Genomic DNA, 8,667 nt, shown 5'->3' with positions numbered 1-8,667 from the left:
GCTTCGCTGCTAGCCACCGCCGCACTGACTGCGGAGATGGGTGCCCTGAAACAGGGCCTTGAGCAGACCGAGCAAGAGCTCGGCCTTGCCAAGTGGCAGCTCGAGGAGAAAGAAGGTAAGAAAATACCTTACAAAAAAAGTGCCTATAAAAAGACGTGATTGCAAAAACTAACAGGATTGTACTGCTTATTGTAGGGGCCACAACTAAGGTGGCGACCCTCAAGCAGGCGCTGTCCGAGGTCGAAAAGAAAGCGGCCACGGAGCGCACCGAGCGAGAGAAACTTGAGGCCCAGGTCGGCGAGGTGCAGCAAGAGCTTCAGGCTCTCATGAAAAAACATGAGAGTTTGGAGCTTGAGTCAAAGACGCAAGCATCCAAGCTCGCGGTGGCCCTGGAGACTGCCAAGTCTGCCAAGGCCGAAGCCCAAAAGGCCCTCCAAAAGTTGGGGGAGATGAAGAAGATTGCAGCGGGTAAGGCATTCTTTATGCAAAGCAGAAATATAAAAGTAAACTACTTGTTACTTACCCGAATCCGGAGCTCTCCAGGGGCATTCGCAGATCTTCCCCGCAACGTATCCGCCGCCGCCGCATTCTACAGAGCTGAAGAGGGCAGCTCGACAGAGAAGGTGTTCTGGTCTTAGTATGCTGAGGCTGGACACCCTGTGCCCTTGAGCGACCAGCTGAAACAGCTGGTCGAGCTCCACAAGGCGGCCGAACAGGCCATGAAGGGCTTCATAGTTTGGCTGTGGCCCGGAGAGGCCCTGCCTGGGAGCTACTTTGGGCTGGTGCGGCGGCTGGTGGAGGCATGTCCAAGGCTCGAGGTCATCAAGCGCTCCGTCTGCATCGAAGGTGCCCGTAGGGCCCTTGCCCGTGCAAAGGTGCACCGGGGTAAGCTAGACGGTGAAAAAGCTTGTGAGGGACGGGCCGCCGCCGGGGAAGGAGCATCACAAGCCCGAGAACTACTATAAGGATGTTCTTGCGGGTGCCCGCCTTGTGGCAGATGAATGTACCAAGGATGTAATTTTTGAATGAACTCGCTCGTGTTTATCCTGTGCGCTGAAAACTTGTTCATATGCGCTAAGCAATGCTTGTTGAATTTAAAATATTACTTTCTGTGCAGCCGTTTATCAAAAAATTGAGTGATGGCCAGTCGTCAGCTTCTGCCCCCATGCCACTAGTGATGGGGTGTTCGGGATAAACCTGAGCGCTCTTTTTCCCATAGTTGGGTCCTTCGAGGGAGGCACTCAGCACAACGAACCAGGCAATCGGACTATAATGCTTGAACACTCTCACTTAGCCATAGAACTCTATAATTTTATATTTCGGCGAAGCCCCTAGTTCGGAAGACCGAGTTTGTGGCGCTATCCACGCCTTGGCCGGACAAAGCCAGCTCCTCGCTCGAAGCGGCATAAGCCTTTAGGGACTCAAAAAAACTCTCGAACAGCGACCGGTCTCTCGCCACATCATGACAGTCAGTTTTAGCTTTCTCCACTAAGGTGCTTAACCCAGCTGAACCGTGGCACAATCGCAGTGGTTCTCCTAGTGCTACCTTAGCCGATAGAGCGGAACGTAAGGCACCAAAACATAGGAGCCGGGCAAACCCAACTATTGACCCAAATCATGATTCGGAGCCGATGCGTATAGTGCTATAAGTTTGGGGTGCCACACTTGTGAAAGTGTACAGACTTCTCACACCATAATGAGGGGTACTGAAGCCCCTGGCGTGTTTGTTGTACCATGGTGTACGGGTGCGATCATGTCATTTAATAAACATATATATGAAAAGAGGATAATGCAAAAAATAGACAAAAAGCTATGCATTGTTTATAGAGAGGCTATTTATCAAAGCCGAATGATACAAGTAGTGCGATAAGCAAAAGATATTGGACTATTCAGTATGTCCTGACCAGGGGCAGGCCACGGAATTGTATTTAAAACAGGTATACCGCTCGAACAGAGACCACCTGGGAGTTCCATAATGCGGCATGGCTTGTCTGCCTCCCTGGATCTTGCATCGTTTGTGCGGCAGTAGAATTGCCGAATAGGTCGTCCGAAGTGTGGAGTCCTGAAAGTAAGAAAAACATTAAAAAAAGAATCCGGCAGCCCCTAGTACATTTTAAGCCGTATTTTGGGCATGCCATTACTATGCCCCTTCCCCTGTGCCCATGGTATTTCAAGGGCGTAGTTATGTACGCGAGGTACTGGTTTCGCTATGTCGCGAAAGCTGGGGTTGGGGCCGCATTGCTACGCTTGCTCAGAGGGTGCCAAGCGGTCCTGCTGTGGGTTACTCCGGGCGCGCTTGGTAGTGTCTGGCTTTTTAATGGCCGGACTGGAGAATTGCCTGAGAAGGCTACTTTGTACCTCCACTGCGAGAGCCGCCGTATGCTCCTCCGTACGGAGGGAGCGGTCGGTGTTTCCGTTGACCGTAATTACTCCTCGAGGGCCTAGCATCTTGAGATTGAGATATGCGTAGTGCGGCATCGCATTGAACTTTGCGAATGCGGTTTGTCCGAGCAGGGTGTGATAGCCACTACGAAACGGGACTATATCGAAGATTAACTCTTCGCTTCGGAAATTGTTCGGGGATCCGAAGACCACGTCAAGTGTTACTGAGCCTGTAAAGTTGGCTTCTACACCTGGTATAACGCCTTTAAAGGTTGTTCTTGTGGGCTTAATCCTTGAGGGATCTATGTCCATTTTCCACACTGTATCCTGATAAAGCAGGTTCAGGCTACTGCCGCCGTCCATGAGGACTCTTGTGAGATGAAATCCGTCGATGATTGGGTCGAGAACCAATGCGGCGAAGCCGCCATGACGGATGCTAGTGGGATGGTCCCTTCGATCAAAAGTGATCGGGCAGGAGGACCATGGGTTGAACTTTGGGGCGACTGTCTCTATCGCGTATACGTCCCGTAGCGCACGCTTCCGCTCCCGCTTGGGAATGTGGGTTGCGTATATCATGTTCACCGTCCGCACTTGTGGGGGAAAGCCCTTTTGTCCATTGTTGTTCGGCGGCTTGGGCTCCTCGTCGTCGCTGTGCAGCCCCTTGTCTCTGTTTTCAGCCCTTAACTTGCCTGCCTGCTTGAACACCCAACAATCCCTGTTAGTGTGATTGGCTGGCCTTTCGGGGGTGCCATGTATCTGGCACAAGCGATCGAGTATTCGGTCCAAACTGGACGGGCCCTGAGTATTCTTTTTGAATGGCTTTTTCCGCTGACCGGATTTATAGCCTTTGAATCCGGCATTGACTGCCGTGTCTTCATTGCTGTCACTGTTAACGCGGCGTTTTTGCTTATTGCGACGTGTCCTGCCACTTTTGTCCTTGGTGTCCGAATTACCAGGGTTCTTTGATAAGTTGTTACTGCGAGCTAGCCATCTGTCTTCTCCCGCGCAAAAGCGGGTCATAAGTGTCGTGAGGGCTGCCATGGATTTCGGCTTTTCTTGTCCCAGGTGCCGGGCAAGCCACTCGTCGCGGATGTTATGCTTGAAGGCTGCTAGGGCCTCTGTGTCCAGACGGTCGACTATCTGGTTTTTCTTTGTTAGGAACCGTGTCCACAATTGTCTGGCCGATTCCTCTGGCTGCTGAATTATGTGGCTTAAGTCGTCGGCATCCGGCGGTCGCACGTAAGTGCCCTGGAAGTTGTCGAGGAATGCGGCTTCCAGGTCCTCCCAAGAACCGATTGAGTCTGCTGGCAAGCTGTTAAGCCAATGCCGAGCCGGTCCTTTAAGTTTGAACGGGAGGTATTTGATGGTGTGTAGATCATCACCGCGTGCCATGTGGATGTGAAGGAGATAATCCTCGATCCATACCGCCGGATCTGTTGTGCCATCGTATGATTCGATGTTTACGGGTTTGAAACCCTCTGGGATTTTATGATCCATTACTTCATGCGTGAAGCATAGCGGGTGTGCGGCGCCTCTATACTGGGCTATATCACGACGCAGCTCGAAAGAGCTATGTCTGTTGTGTTCGGCCCGGCCGTATTTGTTGTATCCAGAGTGAAGATCATTGTCACATGCCATAGGGCGCCTGCGCGATCCGTAGATTGATCTTGTTTGTCTTGCCTTATCCTCCAGTATGTCTCGCAGGTCGGGCGCATTTTCCCGTGCCTTAGTTCAGCGGCGTTGGGGCATGGTTTGGGTGGAGGGCCGAGAGGCCTCTCTGTCGCGGCCGCGAGGTGGCCGGTCTGCCATGTCATGCGCTGGTGATGTAGGTGCTTCCTCCTCTGATCGGGGTAGCGGCCTGCGCTTCGGGTAACTCTTGGAGGGGCGTTCGAGTTTATACTCTACGGCCGCAAGGACTTCAGTCCATCTGTCAGCTAGCAAATCTTGTGCAGCTCTAAGTTGTTGCTGCCTTTTCTTGAGGCTGCTTGCCGTGGCTAAAAGCCCGCGTTTAAAACGCTCTTGTTCAGCGGGGTCTGATGGTATGACGATTTCGTCGTCATCGAGGCTTGCCTCGTCTTCGGAGGGAGGCGTATAGTTATCATCCTCGACCTCTCGGTCTGCCGCTCTCTCATGAGGGCTGGCTTCTCCATCTTCCTGTGCCGAATCTTGCTGAGGTGGGTGTTCTTCGGTGCTATCCGGGGTAGTATTATCTCCCGTACCGGAATCACCGTTTTTGCTTTGGCGGGATTTAGAGCGGCGCCGCTGACGCCGACGCTTTGGCTGTTTCTTGGGGGCGTCATCCCCCACTGTTCCATCGCCATCTCCATCTTTTGGAGTATCCACCATATATATGTCATATGACGAGGTGGCCTTCCAGCGCCCTACAGGTGCTGGTTCTTGTTCGTCTCCTGCATCATCGTCCATGCCGTCGATGTCTTTGGAGTCGAAGTCAAGCATGTCGGTTAAGTCATCGACAGTGGCTACGAAGTGGGTGGTGGGTGGGTTTTGAATTTCTTCATCGTCCGTATCCCAACCTTGCTGACCGTAGTCCGGCCAGGGCTCTCTTGATAAAGAGAGGGACTTTAGAGAATTCAGGATGTCGCCGAAGGGCGAGTGCTGAAAGATGTCCGCGGCGGTGAACTCCATTATTGGCGCCCAATCGGATTCGATCGGCAGGGGCGCGGGGGGCTCGGAGTTCGGAGAGGAATCCGGCTCCTCGGAGTCACGGGCCATGCGGAGTGTGGGGCTAGCGTTCGGCTCGATCGCTTTTGGGATCGCAGCCCCCGAGGTGACGTCCAACCGCCCATCCTCGATTGGCGCAATAGGCTCCGAGTTAGGGGTCGGAACCGATGCGTGTGCGGCCTCCAGGACACTGTCTGGGGGCAGAGCTAGATCATGCCCCTCGAGATAGTGCGGCGCGCTTGGCCGTGGCTCGAACCCGTTGAAGATCAAGTCTCCGCGGATGTCAGCCGTGTAGTTTAAGCTTCCAAACCCGACTTGATGGCCAGGGGCATAGCTTTTGATCTGCTCCAGGTGGCCGAGCGAATTGGCCCGCAGAGCGAAGCCGCCGAAGACGAAGATCTGTCCGGGGAGAAAAGTCTCACCCTGGACCATATCGTTGTTGATGATCAAAGGAGCCATCGGGCCTAAAGGCGACGACACAGAGGAACTCTCAATGAAAGCACCAATGTCGGTGTCAAAACCGGCGGATCTCGGGTAGGGGGTCCCGAACTGTGCGTCAAGGCCGGATGGTAACAGGAGACAAGGGACACGATGTTTTTTACCCAGGTTCGGGCCCTCTCGATGGAGGTAATACCCTACTCCTGCTTGATTAATATTGATGATATGGGTAGTACAAGAGTAGATCTACCACGAGATCAAGGAGGCTAAACCCTAGAAGCTAGCCTATGGTATGATTATTGTGTATGGGGTTGATTGCCTACGGACTACAACCCTCTGGTTTATATAGACACCGGATAGGGTTAGGGTTACATAAAGTCGGTTACAATGATAGGAGATCTTGAATATCCGCATCGCCAAGCTTGCCTTCCACGCCAAGGAAAGTCCCATCCGGACACGGGCGAAGTCTTCAATCTTGTATCTTCATAGTCCAGGAGTTCGGCCGAAGGTATAGTCCGGCTACCCGAACACCCCCTAATCCAGGACTCCCTCACACATGCTGACCCATTTCATCCAAGAGGAGAAATGGGAATATGAGCAGGCGAGGCAGATCAAGAAGGCCTAGTACAAGAAGGAGAAGTATCTAAAGACCAACATTGTCAAAATGACAACTGATGAACTTATCAAAATTCAGTTTGAAATCAAAACCCTCAGCGACAACTTCAATGCCTACTATGCTGATTGGCAAGGAGCCAAAGTCAGGTTCGTAAAACTAACTGAGAAATTCGCAAATGTTGCAGTCCCATCGCAACAAGAAGTTCCTCAAGCTGAAGCTTCTGCTCAGCCAACTGAAGAACATGCCAGCACCGCAGATGACTTTCAGGCTGCTGAAGAAAATGCTAGTTCCAGGGCTGATGACTCCATTCCAGCCGCTGAAGAAATTGCCAGGGCATCCACTAGCGGTGCGCCTGAAGAAACTGAAGAAGTCAGGGCAACTGCATCAGTTGCGCCTGAAGAAAATCAACCAGATTCCTTAGCTCCACCTGCGCCTACACCAACTCCCACTACAAAAAAATACACTTTTGTGATGATACGTGTTTGTCATAGTAGGTCGCGTTTTTTGTCATGCATGTACATCCATGACAAATTTATGACAGAATCAAGATAGTCATACCCGTGCTGTCGTAGAAGTGTTCCATGACATTACCAAAATTATCATCACGGAAGTGTCCACTTCCATGACGATAAATCGCGCGTCACAGAAGTGCTTTCGTCAAGGGTGACCGACACGTGGCATCCACCGTAACGGAACGCTGTTAAGCTATCGGGTCGGGTTTTGGATCCGATAACCCGTTAACAGCCCCGACCAATGGGAAATTTCCACGTGTAAAATTCTTATTGGCCGGACGAAACACGTGTCAGCTCGTCAGTGGGTCAGATAGGCATCTATGATATGTTGACACGTGGCACGGCCCAACAGAGGCCCATTCCTATGAAAAGGCCGGCCCGTTTGACTTGGTCAAAAGGTGGCGGGCCGGCCCATTTTAAGCCTGTTAACGGCCTGTTTGCATATAGCCCATTTACAGCCCGCTAACCCAAGGCCCGTTACGCCCTATCCGAATTAGGCCTAGTAGCGTCATCTGGGCCACCCAATATGATTCCATCCCATTTTCACTTCTGGCCCATGTATGGCCTATGACGTCTTTCGGCCCATATGAGGCCCTATGTAACTCTTGGCCTATTAACGGCCCGTGGTGAAACTGGTCCGTAATGAACAGTGTATCACTTTACACCCATTAACGGCCCGTGGTGAAACTGGCCCGTAATGAACAATGTATCACTTTATACCCATTAACGGCCCGTTATTCCGTTGGGCCGTTTCCAGCCCATGTTATCTTTTGGCGTTCTTAGAGCCCATTTATTCTTGGGCTCATTTCCAGCATTCGTTTACTTACGGCCCGTTACTGTCATTTTCTGCTTGTGGGCCAAATTTAGCCCGTGGTTACAGTCGGCCCATTTGTGGTCCGTTAATACGTTGGGCCGTTTTCATAGCGTCATGAAATATGGCCTATTAACGATGGCCCGTTATGGTCGGCCCATGAACGGACAGTTCCAACTCTAGCCCGTTTACGGCCATAATGCGGCATGTTATTGGCCCATGTTTGGCCATCAATCATACTGCCCTATAAGGCCCATTGTTTCTACGGCTCGTAGAAGGCCCATTGTTTCTACGACCCGTAGAAGGCCCACTGTTTCTACGGCCTGTAGGAGGCCCAGTGTCACTATAGTAAATATTAGCCCATGGTTATTGTGGCCTAGTTTAAAAAAATAGGTTATTGCAGCCACTAGAAAACCGCAGAAAAAGAACTGCAATGACTAGAAGCAAACAAATAAATAAGACAACAAGGAAATAAATAAGCAAGCAACTTACGCTAGGCTATCACGGCTATCACACATATTACATCCACTGGGCATCAAAGTTCGCCAACAGTGAAAATAAACGCGCCGACAAAAGAATATACAAAACTGAGAGCACTTTAGAAGGCACTAGGCCTGGCCTGGTTGCCCCCCCAAACAGCTGAAGAAGCTGAGTAGACCTCAGTTGTGTCAACGATAGATGCATCAACACTAGATTTAAGGCATGATGGTGCGCACGACAGTCCTCTGACATCTTCATTGCATCTTTGACTTCATGTCGGAGCTGAGCTGAAGCAAGCCTTTCCGCTTTAAGTTGAGATTGAAAAAGTCAAACTGATTGAGGCAATGACTGCACAGAGGTTGTCTTACACCTGCTGGTGAGTAGCTTCAACTCACTGTCTTCATCAAGACGAGACCTTGGGGTCATTTCACTGTCCTCAAGATGGTTTGGCTCACTATCTTCCCTAAAGTTCTGCCTGGCATAAGAGATACGAGTCTGAAAGAGAAACAAGGAGACACGTAACAGGTTTCACAATTATATAAGCAAATAAATGGATCTGTTCTGCATAAGGAGCATGTTTTTACAACTACAATTTGAAACTGGTAGTTGTTGCAAACATCCAATCATATGTAAACAGCAAAGCAAACAGCAGTGGAGGAAATGATGCCTATCCTAATCTATACTAGAACAAAGTTTGAAGGCTTGAGAAAGATGAACTTACATTACATGTTAACACGGGCTGGACA

The sequence above is a fragment of the Triticum aestivum genome, chromosome 3A, assembly GCF_018294505.1.
Source record: "Triticum aestivum cultivar Chinese Spring chromosome 3A, IWGSC CS RefSeq v2.1, whole genome shotgun sequence".
NCBI classification, from domain to species: Eukaryota; Viridiplantae; Streptophyta; class Magnoliopsida; order Poales; family Poaceae; genus Triticum; species Triticum aestivum.
Note: the sequence above shows the minus strand (reverse complement) of the source record.